This window comes from Hemitrygon akajei, unplaced genomic scaffold, assembly GCF_048418815.1.
Source record: "Hemitrygon akajei unplaced genomic scaffold, sHemAka1.3 Scf000090, whole genome shotgun sequence".
NCBI lineage: Eukaryota > Metazoa > Chordata > Chondrichthyes > Myliobatiformes > Dasyatidae > Hemitrygon > Hemitrygon akajei.
The window spans coordinates 1253528-1266478 of NW_027331976.1; positions in this window are offsets into that span (position 1 = coordinate 1253528).

The following is a 12951-nucleotide window of genomic DNA, read 5'->3' on the forward strand; positions in this document are numbered from 1 at the left end:
ATTTTGTTTACCACAAAACATCTCGCCTCATTCTCCTGTGCTTCACTGAATGAAGTCCTAAAACGTATTATTCAGAGGGGCTCGTCCGGGATTTGAACCCGGGACCTCTCGCATGCTCGCAAATTCAGGCCCTAAGCGAGAATAATACTACTAGACAAACGAGCCCATTCAATGCTTCTGAACATAAAACTGACACCTTTCACGTTCTCAATCTCCTTCCTCAACAAATCTGGGAGGTGTTTTATGTCTGACCTTGGAAGACAGGACCAAAGTAGAACAAAGAACAAAGACCTTGTCCAGCACACTAGGGGCCCTTCAGACCACCATGTTTTCTCCACCTATGTAAACCTACGTTCCCGTAACTATAACTCTTCCCTCCTACACAGGCCATAATCCGACAATTTAACGCTCACCTGTCTACGTAGGTGTCTTTTAAAATTCGCAGTTACAAACGCGTCTACCACACTGTTCCAAAACCCACCACACTCTGTACAAACAACTTATCTCTGACATCTTCTCTAAACTCTCCTCCACTCACCTTGCCGCTACCTGCAAGGAGTTTGTACGTTCTCTCCATTTCCGCGTGGATAATCTGATCAACTATTTTAGTTAGACCTCCCCCACCTCCTCTATCTATTACCTCACCCACGTCACTGCACCGTCAGCATTTTAAAACGCCTTTTTATATTAGAAATGTATTTTATTCCATATCCATACTTTAACCACTAACTACATTTTATAATATTCTTTATTCTTCATCATTGCTGAATGTTGAGGTATTTCTTCGCGTGTTTTTCTTGTTGTCGAGCACACCACAGCGAATTCCTTGTACAGTAATGTCAACAAGTGTTAAGCACATATAAATAGCTCTGAAGCCTAAGATTTTTGCACAGTACTGTAGTAATTTTATGTATTGCACTTTACTGCTGCCGCCGAAAAAACAACAAATTTCATGAGATATGTGAGTGATGACAAACCTGATTCTGATATGGGTCTCTGTTGTGGATTGAGAGTGGGAAGGAGACAGGGAAAGGGGAATCATGTTTGGGAAAAGTAGAAGGGAGATGGGAGAGAGCGGGAAGCACCAGTGAGACATTCGGCGATGATCAATAAACCGACTGCTTGGAATCAGACGACCTTGCCTGCTGCCTCAGTGCTGAGTGCCTGTACCTACGTCACTCTGACCCCGGAGCTCCTTCTCTACCACCCGTCCAACACTCCCTCCCGCGGCGCTCCACCTTCACCTTTCCCAAGACCCTTTGCTCCCGCCAAATCTACCAACTCGTTCTACACTGCATGTTGACAAATACAATACTGGGCAGAACTCTTAGGCACTTGAGTTGTATATTTGTCTGTGTCTCAGACATTTGCACAGTACTGTATATGCTCGCACGCGCTTGTATGTATATTTTTTCCTGTTCGGCCACGTATTTTCAATCCTTCTATTCCCTTCTCCATGCTCTGTCTGACCCCTCCATTATATGCCACGAATACAGCTACATCCCAGCTCTCGGTGATAACCTAAAATTATTCTGCAGCTTTCAGAAATGTATGTGTTTAAGATCACGTTTGTTTCATCTGATATTGCGGGAGATGTTCTGGGCTGGAAACGGTTAAACGAGTGTGTTTGTTCAGTGACTGTAGTTAATGACGGTCTCACTGGAAACCGCTGACGTTTGGTGACTTTTCCTTCTCTCCAGTTCATCAGTAAATATGGCTCTTCCCACACTTCCGTGAGATCATTTCCATCGGCACTGCCGGGACAACAGCGCCGCCCCGAGGCAGAGCGTGGTATTACACGTGAAAGATATAGCTCGGTTCTGCATTCTCACTGCTGTGGTGCTTGTTGTTATATCCAGGTATTGATGTTATAAACCACGCATTTGGTCCGTCTGTACACTCAGACTGAGATGTAGCTTTTTTTTTTCTTTGCTCTGAATGCAATATTGACTCCTGAATACATATTACCTTAAACTGACGTTCTGGGTAAGATGCTGACAGCACTTAACATTCTACTTTCAAGAGACGTACAATCTCACTTTCACCGCATCTCCCACTTGTATTGACGTCAGCTTCATTTCCATCTCTATGGAGTGATTTATTTATTTAAAGATACATCACGGTAACAGCCAATGAGCTCGCACCGCCCAATTACATCCATGTGACCAGTTACCATGCTTACCCGTACGTCTTTGGGATGTGGGAGGAAACCGGGGCACCTTGAGGAAACCCACGTTGGGAACGTACAAACTTATAGACCGCGGAATTGAACCCGGGTCGCTGGCGCTGTGAAACGTTACACTAACTGTTATGTACCGTGCCAACACCAAGGGCCGTCAGTGATTTTCACCGGTTACCACCTGAGAGGTATTGACTAGCCTGAGGTGGATAAAATCCCCAGGGCCACAGCAAGTTTACTTTTAGATCTTGTAGAAAAGTAAGGAAGAAATCGAGTAAACCCTTGCAGAAACTGTTGCTTCATCTTGTAATGCCCTGGTTAATAGATAGATAGATAGATAGATAGATAGATAGATAGATAGATAGATAGATAGATAGATAGATAGATAGATAGATAGATAGATAGATAGATAGATACTTTATTCATCCCCATGGGGAAATTCAACATTTTTTTTCCAATGTCCCATACACTTATTGTAGCAAAACTAATTATAACCAATACTTAACTCAGTAAAAATATGATATGCATCTAAATCACTCTCTCAAAAAGCATTGATAATAGCTTTTAAAAAGTTCTTAAGTAGTTTACTTAAATACATTGAGTCCTAACCCCGGCACTTTAACATATCTTACTCCTGGCGGTTGAATTGTAAAGCCGAATGGCATTGGGGAGTATTGATCTCTTCATCCTGTCTGAGGAGCATTGCATCGATAGCAACCTGTCGCTGAAACTGCTTCTCTGTCTCTGGATGGTGCTATGTAGAGGATGTTCAGGGTTTTCCATAATTGACCGTAGCCTACTCAGCGCCCTTCGCACTGCTACCGATGTTAAACTCTCCAGTACTTTGCCCACGACAGAGCCCGCCTTCCTTACCAGCTTATTAAGACGTGAGGCGTCCCTCTTCTTAATGCTGCCTCCCCAACCTGTTTAATTGTATTTGTTGTACCGGATGGGGTATCTGAGGGATATAATCTACCAGCATTTCTTTTAGATGGTTCTGCGCATGTCTGAAAAAAATCTATTGGAACTTTTTTTTAGATCAAGAGGGTATGAGGACAGAGGCGGTCCCACATACAGGGCTCGTCTGGGAGGTTGGATCGAATGGGATCCAGGGAGAGGTGGCTTGGTGGATGCATAATTGGCTCGATGCTCGGACACAAAGGGTGAAGGTTGAATGTGTTTTTCTCGGACTGGAGGCCAGTTTCAGACCACGTCTCAATCCTGGCGTCGGATACTCCAATATTTGCGTCCAAACCATCCTTCGTCAAGGTCTCTTGTTACAGGATCAGTACATCTAGGGATGGCACAAAAGCACGAAGTCTTGCTCATAGTGAAGAGGGCTATGGCAGATTACCATAAGATTATAAGATATAGAAGTAGAATTAGGCCTTTGGGCCCATCGAGTTTGTTCCACCATTTCATCATGGGTGATCTATTTTCCCTCTCAGCCCCAGTCTCCTGCCTTCTCCCCGTAACCTTTCATAGCCTGACCAATCAGAAATCTATTAACCTCCACATTAATTATACAAATCTGCCAGTGGCATAGAAATCCACCACTCTCAGGCTAAAGAAAATTTTCCACAATTCCGTTCTGAAGGGACACCCCTCTATTCTGAGGCTGTCTCCTCTCGTCTTAGACGCTTCTTAGAGTTGAAACATCCTCTCCACATGCACTCTATCAAGGCCTTTCGCTGTTTGATAGGTTTCAACGAGTTCACCCATCATTCTTCCGAATTCCAGTGAATAAAGACCTAGATCCATTAAAAGCACTTCATATGACGAAACTCTAACAGATTTGTCAGGCAAGATTTCCCTTTACAGAAGCCGTGCTGACTTTGACTTACTTTATCATTAGTTGCCAAGTATCGCCAAACCTCATCCTTAATAGTAGACACCAACACTTTCCCAACCACTGAGGTGAGGCTAACTGGCCTATAAATTCCTTTCTTTTGCCTTCCTCCTTTCTTAGAGAGTGAACTGACAGTCTTCCAGGACCATGCCAGAATCAAGTGATTATTGAAATATCATGACCAATGCATCCATTGTCTCTTCAGCAACTTCTCTCCGGACTCTGGGATGTTGTCCATCTGGTCCAGGTGACTTACCAACCTTAAGACCTTTGGGTTTGCCTAGCACTTTCCCTTTGTAATAGCAATGGCACTCACTCCTGCTCCCTGACATTCACAGACCACTGACACACTGCTAGTGTCTTCCTCAGTGAAGACAGATACAAAGTACCCATTAATTTCATCTGCCATTACTTTTCCCCCCATTACTACCTCATCAGCATCATTTTGCAGTGGTCTAATATCAAGTCTCACTTCCCTTTAACTCTTTATATAACTGAAAGTAACTTTTGGTATCCTGCTTTATATTATTGGCTAGCCTGCCCTCATATTTCATCTTTTCCCTTCCTATACCCAGGTTGTTTCTGATGCTGAGCAGGGGAGGGCAAAGTCCACGGTGAGCAGGGACTGTGGGGAATCATCAGTGACAGGAACAGTGAGTAACTCTGTAGCTGACAGCAAGGTTCATCACCTTCCTGGTGTCAGGGTCAGGGATGTCTTCAATCATAGAACAGTACAGCACAGAAACAGGCCTTTCGGCCCCTCAATGTCATGCTGGACCAAGTTAATTAGTAATCAAATGCCAACCCAACTGATTCCTTCAGTCTACACAATGTCCATATCTTCCATTTTCCTCACATTCATGTGCCTATAAAAACATCTCTTAAAAGTTTCTGATGTTTCTGCCTCCACTACCATCCCAGGCAGAACATTCCAGACACCCATCACTGTCTGAGCAAAAAAACTTACTCCACACCTTTCCCGTGAAATGACCCCTTCTCACCTGAAATGCATGTCCTCTGGTATGAGATGTTTCAACCCTCGGGAAAGGGTTTCTGCGTCTGCCCTGTCTATGCCTCTCAAAATCTTATTAACCTCTATCGTATCTCCCTTCTGCCTCTTCATTCCAGAGTAAACAACCCCACTTTGCTCACCCTCTTGTAATAGCACATGCCCTCCAATCCAGGCACCATCTTCTGCACTCTCTCCAAAGCCTCGGCATCTTTCCAATAATGAGGCGCCCAGGACTGATACAATACTCCAGACGCGGCCTACCGAAAGTTTAATAAATCTTCATCATACCTTCCTTGTACAGATCCCAGTGGAACATCAGGAATCACAAACCTCGAGCGAGAATATCTAGAACAACCGGGTCTTCAATGGAGAATCCAGTTCTGAATCCGAACAGAAAATTCACCATGGAAACAAAGAAATTACAGGTAGGTAAACACGCCATCAGTGATGGGAAGTTTATTGGAAAGTATTCTAAGGGACCGGGTACATGAGTATTTGGATAGACATGGACTGATTCGGGATGGTCAGCATGGCTCGGTGCTTGGTAGGTTCGATAGAGTTTTTCAAGAAAATTACCAGGAAAGTTGATTAAGACAAGATATTGGATGTTGTCTACGCGGACTTTAGCAAGGCATTTGACAAAGTACGGCATGGGAGGTTGGTCAATAAGGTTCAATCGCTCGGCATTTGACATTAGAGAGTAAATTGGATGAGACATTGGCTTTGTGGGAGGAGACAGAGAGTGGCAGTGGATGGTTGCCTCTTTGACTGGAGGCCTGTGACGAGTGGAGTGCCAGGGATCGGTGCTGGATCCATGGTTGGTCATCTATATCAATGATCTGTGTGATAACATGGTTTACTAAATCAGAAAATTTCCGGATGACACCAAGTTTGGGAGTGTAGTGGACAGCGAGGAAGATTATCAAAGTTTGCAGAGAGTGACAAGCGGGGGAGGGGGTGTTGCTGAGGCTCACTGGGGCCTCCAATGGCAACGGATCCCACTCCTACTGTGTGTAAAATTGAGGCGTATAGATGCAAACACACTTTTCCACTGAGGTTGGGTGAGATTACAACTAGAGGTGATGGGTTCAGGGTGAAAGGTGAAATCGATCCCCTCAGTAACTTTCAATTCCCTGGCCCTGAACGCCTCATCTTCACCATGGATGTTCAGTCCCTGAACACTTCTATCCCCCATCAAGAAGGCCTCAAAACCCTCTGTTTCCTTCTTGACAGAAGAACCACGTAATCCCCCTCCACCACCACCCTCCTCCATCTGGCAGCGCTGGTCCTCCCCAGGAACAATTTTTCCTTCACCTCCCGCTTTCTCCAAACTCGAGACGTGACCATGGGCACTCGATCAGCCCCAGCTAGGCCTGCCTCTTCGCTGGCTACGTAGAACAATCCATGTTTGAAGCCATCCCCGGTTACACTCCTCCACTCCTCCTCCGCTACATTGACCACTGCATTGGCGCTGCTTCATGTACCCGTGCTGAGCTCGTCAATTTTATCAACTTTGCTGCTAACTTCCACCCTGCCCATAAATTCACTAGGTTCATCTCTGACACCTCCCTCTCCGTTCAATCTCTCTGACTCCATCTCTGGAAACAAACTGAAAACCAAGATCTTTTATAAGCCTACTGATTCCCACAGTTGTCTCAACAATACCTCTTCCCACCCTGTCTCATGTAAAAATGCTATTCCCTTTTCTCAGTTTCCTCGTTTTCGCCGCATCTGTTCCCAGGACGTGGTTTTCCATTCCAGGACATCAGAGGCGTCCTCCTTCTTTAAAGAACGGGGTTTCCCTCCCTCTGCTATTGATGATGCCCTCACCCGCATCTCCTCCATTTCCCCTACATCCGCACTCACCCCATCTAGCCACCTTAATAGTGATAGAGTTCTTCTTATCCTGACCGACCACCCCACCAGTCTCCGCACCTAATACGTTCTCTACTACAACTTCCACAATCTCCAACGGGATCGTAACACAGAACAAATTGCCCCATCCCCACCCCACCAGTCTCTGCACCCAATACGTTCTCCTCTGCAACTTCCACAGTCTCCAACGGGATCGTAACACAGGAGAAATTCCCCCCCCCCCAACCTCACCATCTCCGCCTTTCACTGGGATCTTTTTCTCCACGATCTCCTTGTCCATTCATCCCTCCCCACTCATATCCCTCCCTCATTAACCTTGCAAATGGCCTGAGTTCTACACCTGTCCACACACCTCCTCCCTCACCTCCATTCAGGGCCTCAGACAGTTCTTCCAGGTGAGGTAACACTTCACCTGAGTATCAGCTTCTATTGTGTCCGGTGCTCCCGGTGCGGCCTCCTCTACATTGGTGAGGCCCGGCCTGAATTGTGGGACAGCCTCATCGAGCACCTCCGCACCATCTGCCACAAGCAGGACTTCCCGGTGGCCAAACAATTTAATTCCGTTTCCCATTCCCATTCCGATGTGTCAGTCCTTGGCCTCCTCTTGTGCCTAATGAGGCTGCCCTCAGGGTAAAGGAACAACAACGTATATTCCGTCTGGGTAGCCTCGAACCTGAAGGCATGAATATTGATTTCTCCTTCCGGTGAACAAATTCACCCCCCCACCCCACGCCCTTCGCCTATTTTCCACTCTTACCTCTTAATTCCCACTATTCCCCCACCCCTCCCAGCCTGGTGGATTAACACCCACTCCTTTGGCCTAGTACATTGAGACCCTCCTCTTTTGTCCCCGTACATTAACACCCTCCTCTTTCGTCCCCAGACATTACCACCCTCCTCTTTTGTCCCCGTACAGTAACACCCTCCTCTTGTGGCCCCGGTCATTAACACCCTGCTTTTTAAATTAACGCCTCCTCTCCCAGACCGAGTAATTAACCCTCTCTCAGCGGCCCGGTGTAGGGAATTGGCTGGGATGCCAGATGTGGACGGATTCCAGGTTGGGTGGGAGGAGGGGAGGGAAAGGGCTCAAACCCGAGTTCCCGGAGATCATCAAAGCCCAGCGGAAGTAGATGAGGATCCAGGATCACCGGCGACATCCAGGCCCGACCCCTGCGGGGGAGACTGGATCCTCCCCTGAGCTAGGGGAATGTCGAGCTGGAGGGGGTGCTGAGGCTCACTGCGGGCTCCCCTGGAGAAAGTAAGGCTGATGGAGAGAGTGAGAGGTGGAGAGGACGGGAGAAGAATAGGGGAGGAGGGGTGGAGAGGTGAAAAGATGGAGAGAAGCTGGAGAGGGAGTGAGATAATGGGAAAGGGAAAGATGGAGTGAGGATGGGATCTGGAGACAAAAGGATGGGAGAATAAGATAAAGTGAAGATAGAGGAATGAGGAGGAGGGAAGATGGTGTATGAATGGGAGAGGAAAAAGGTTATGAGAAAGGATAGAATGATTGAGAAAATGAGAGAGAAATATATAGTGAGGTAGAATGAGAGGGTGGGAAAGGTGGAGGGAGGAAATGGGAACCCTCGTACCAGAGGACAGGGTCAGACTAAAGGACGCACATTTACCAAGGAGGTGAGAGAGGATTTGTTCCCCCCACACCTGATCTGAGGGAGGGAGGGTGAGGGGACAGAATGCACACTTCACAGAGACAGCACGGGGATGGGGATTGAACCTGGTCTTCAGAGAGCGACGGAGTAAGAGAACAAGAAAGAGATGCAATGAAAGAGAGAAAATGGAATGAAAGAGATGGATGGGAGATAAAGGAGTGAAAGAGAATGGGACACAGAGAGAGATTAAATGATAGGGAGGAATGGGGTGAATGCATGTGAGGGAGAATGAGAGACAGTGGGAATGATAGAGAGAACATTGGAGGAGAGAAGGGAAACGGGAGGAAAGGATGAAGACAGACAGTGTGCAGATATACGTACTCTTCCCTATACAGGGATATGTTGCCATGGGGCGGGGGGAGAGGGAAGGACAGAATGAGCTTACAGGAAGGGAGAACAAATTAGGCACCTGAGAGAGTAAGGGTCCAATTTCTTTCTCCACCTCCTCATTATCACTCAATCCAAACCCCCCACCCCGTTAGGACAAACACTGCAAATTCCCCCAGGTCCATGAAGGGACTTGCGCAACCCCCCCCCCCACCCACCCGAATGATCTGTACACACACTCCCTGACCTCCCGCCACCCACTGATTCTGCCCTGCCCACTCTCCTCAGCAGGGGGCGCCAATGCTCAGCTCTCCACATTGACCCGCAATTACAGATGATATAAAAGGAACACATCTCTCAGAACCTCGCGTTCGGACAGTTCCATGTTTATTGAGCAGCACAACAAGCAATAGCAATGCAAATCATCAGCTTCACACACAAATAATATTCAGGAATGTCAAAGATCCCTTGGATTTCAACCCTTCAAACCCTTGCAGACTGAGGACACATTATACCGTCTCTGCACTCTGTTCTCCGACGCCCTGTCCCAATCTCCCTCTCTCCATTTGTGGGAATCTGTGGTTACAGATCGACTGACTTGCTCGATGTGAGAAATGGAAATGAGAGTGGATCAGAGAGAGAGAAACAGATGGAAATGAGAGTGTATCAGAGAGAGAGAAACAGATGGAAATGAGAGTGCATCAGAGAGAGAAACAGATGGAAATGAGAGTGTATCAGAGAGAGAAACAGATGGAAATGAGAGTGAATCAGAGAGAGAAACAGATGGAAATGAGAGTGTATCAGAGAGAAACAGATGGAAATGAGAGTGTATCAGAGAGTGAAACAGATGGAAATGAGAGTGTATCACAGAGAGAGAAACAGATGGAAATGAGAGTGTATCAGAGAGAGAGAAACAGATGGAAATGAGAGTGTATCAGAGAGAGAAACAGATGGAAATGAGAGTGTATCAGAGAGAGAAACAGATGGAAATGAGAGTGTATCAGAGAGAGAGAGAAACAGATGGAAATGAGAGTGTATCAGAGAGAGAGGGAAACAGATGGAAATGAGAGTGTATCAGAGAGAGAAACAGATGGAAATGAGAGTGTATCAGAGAGAGAGAAACAGATGGAAATGAGAGTGTATCAGAGAGAGAGAAACAGATGGAAATGAGAGTGTATCAGAGAGAGAAACAGATGGAAATGAGAGTGTATCAGAGAGAGAAACAGATGGAAATGAGCGTGTATCAGAGAGAGAGAGAGAAACAGATGGAAATGAGAGTGTATCAGAGAGAGAGAGAAACAGATGGAAATGGGAGTGTATCAGAGAGAGAAACAGATGGAAATGAGAGTGTATCAGAGAGAGAAACAGATGGAAATGAGAGTGTATCAGAGAGAGAAACAGATGGAAATGAGAGCGTATCAGAGAGAAAAACAGATGGAAATGAGAGTGTATCAGAGAGAGAAACAGATGGAAATGAGAGTGTATCAGAGAGAGAAACAGATGGAAATGAGCGTGTATCAGAGAGAGAGAGAAACAGATGGAAATGAGAGTGTATCAGACAGAGAGAGAAACAGATGGAAATGAGAGTGTATCAGAGAGAGAAACAGATGGAAATGAGAGTGTATCAGAGAGAGAGAGAAACAGATGGAAATGAGAGTGTATCAGAGAGAGAAACAGATGGAAATGAGAGTGTATCAGAGAGAGAAACAGATGGAAATGAGAGTGTATCAGAGAGAGAAACAGATGGAAATGAGTGTATCAGAGAGAGAAACAGATGGAAATGAGCGTGTATCAGAGAGAAATAGATGGAAATGAGAGTGTATCAGAGAGAGAGAAACAGATGGAAATGAGAGTGTATCAGAGAGAGAAACAGATGGAAATGGGAGTGTATCAGAGAGAGAAACGGATGGAAATGAGAGTGTATCAGAGAGAGAAACAGATGGAAATGAGAGTATCAGAGAGAGAGAAACAGATGGAAATGAGAGTGTATCAGAGAGAGAGAAACAGATGGAAATGAGAGTATCAGAGAGAGAAACAGATGGAAATGAGAGTGAATCAGAGAGAGAAACAGATGGAAATGAGAGTGTATCAGAGAGAGAAACAGATGGAAATGAGAGTATCAGAGAGAGAGAAACAGATGGAAATGAGAGTGTATCAGAGAGAGAAACAGATGGAAATAGAGTGTATCAGAGATAGAAACAGATGGAAATGAGAGTGTATCAGAGATAGAAACAGATGGAAATGAGAGTGTATCAGAGAGAGAAACAGATGGAAATGAGAGTATCAGAGAGAGAGAAACAGATGGAAATGAGAGTGTATCAGAGAGAGCGAGATGGAAATAGAGTGTATCAGAGATAGAAACAGATGGAAATGAGAGTGTATCAGAGATAGAAACAGATGGAAATGAGAGTGTATCAGAGAGAGAAACAGATGGAAATGAGAGTATCAGAGAGAGAGAAACAGATGGAAATGAGAGTGTATCAGAGAGAGAGAGACAGATGGAAATGAGAGTGTATCAGAGAGAGAAACAGATGGAAATGCGAGGGTATCAGAGAGAGAAACAGATGGAAATGAGAGTGTATCAGAGAGAGAAACAGATGGAAATGAGAGTGTATCAGAGAGAAACAGATGGAAATGAGAGTGTATCAGAGAGAGAAACAGATGGAAATGAGAGTGTATCAGAGAGAGAAACAGATGGAAATGCGAGGGTATCGGAGAGAGAAACAGATGGAAATGAGAGTGTATCAGAGAGAGCGAGATGGAGTAAAACTGTGTGTTATCTGGAGAGATGGTGAATGAGAGTGTCTGAGGGAGAGATGGAGATCAGGACGGTGTCAGACAGATGTGTCGGGGTGTCGTGTTGATTGGGTGGGTATGTGCAGGATTGTCCTGTGCTCTGCGAGTGTACACAGATGTCTGCAAAGGTGCACAGGATACTTTCCTCAGGACCTCTGGAGATCAGGGATCTTCCTCATTACTTCCACAGTCCATGATGCCTTCACGGTTCTGTGTTTTTATCAAAAAGCGATTCATAATTTCACACAAAATTTCAGTTCAATCAGTTACAGCAAATTATTGATGATATATTAATGCAATGAAGCCCAGCATCAGTTAATTTTCCCATTTTGTTGCAAACCCAGATGTGTGTTTCACACTGACCCGGTCCTGTAGTGAGGGGTGTCGGTGTTTACAGACCGTACACTGTGGAAGGTGTGTGACGTCTCACACTGACCCAGTCCTGTAGTGAGGGGTGTCGGTGTTTACAGACCGTACACTGTGGAAGGTGTGTGACGTCTCACACTGACCCGGTCCTGTAGTGAGGGGTGTCGGTGTTTACAGACCGTACACTGTGGAAGGTGTGTGACGTCTCACACTGACCCGGTCCTGTAGTGAGTGGTGTCGGAGTTTACAGACCGTACACTGTGGAAGGTGTGTGACGTCTCACACTGACCCGGTCCTGTAGTGAGGGGTGTCGGTGTTTACAGACCGTACACTGTGGAAGGTGTGTGACGTCTCACACTGACCCGGTCCTGTAGTGAGGGGTGTCGGTGTTTACAGACCGTACACTGTGGAAGGTGTGTGACGTCTCACACTGACCCGGTCCTGTAGTGAGGGGTGTCGGTGTTTACAGACCGTACACTGTGGAAGGTGTGTGACGTCTCACACTGACCCGGTCCTGTAGTGAGGGGTGTCGGTGTTTACAGACCGTACACTGTGGAAGGTGTGTGACGTCTCACACTGACCCGGTCCTGTAGTGAGGGGTGTCGGTGTTTACAGACCGTACACTGTGGAAGGTGTGTGACGTCTCACACTGACCCGGTCCTGTAGTGAGGGGTTTCGATGTTTACAGACCGTACACTGTGGAAGGTGTGTGACGTCTCACACTGACCCGGTCCTGTAGTGAGGGGTGTCGGTGTTTACAGACCGTACACTGTGGAAGGTGTGTGACGTCTCACACTGACCCGGTCCTGTAGTGAGGGGTGTCGGTGTTTACAGACCGTACACTGTGGAAGGTGTGTGACATCTCACACTGACCCAGTCC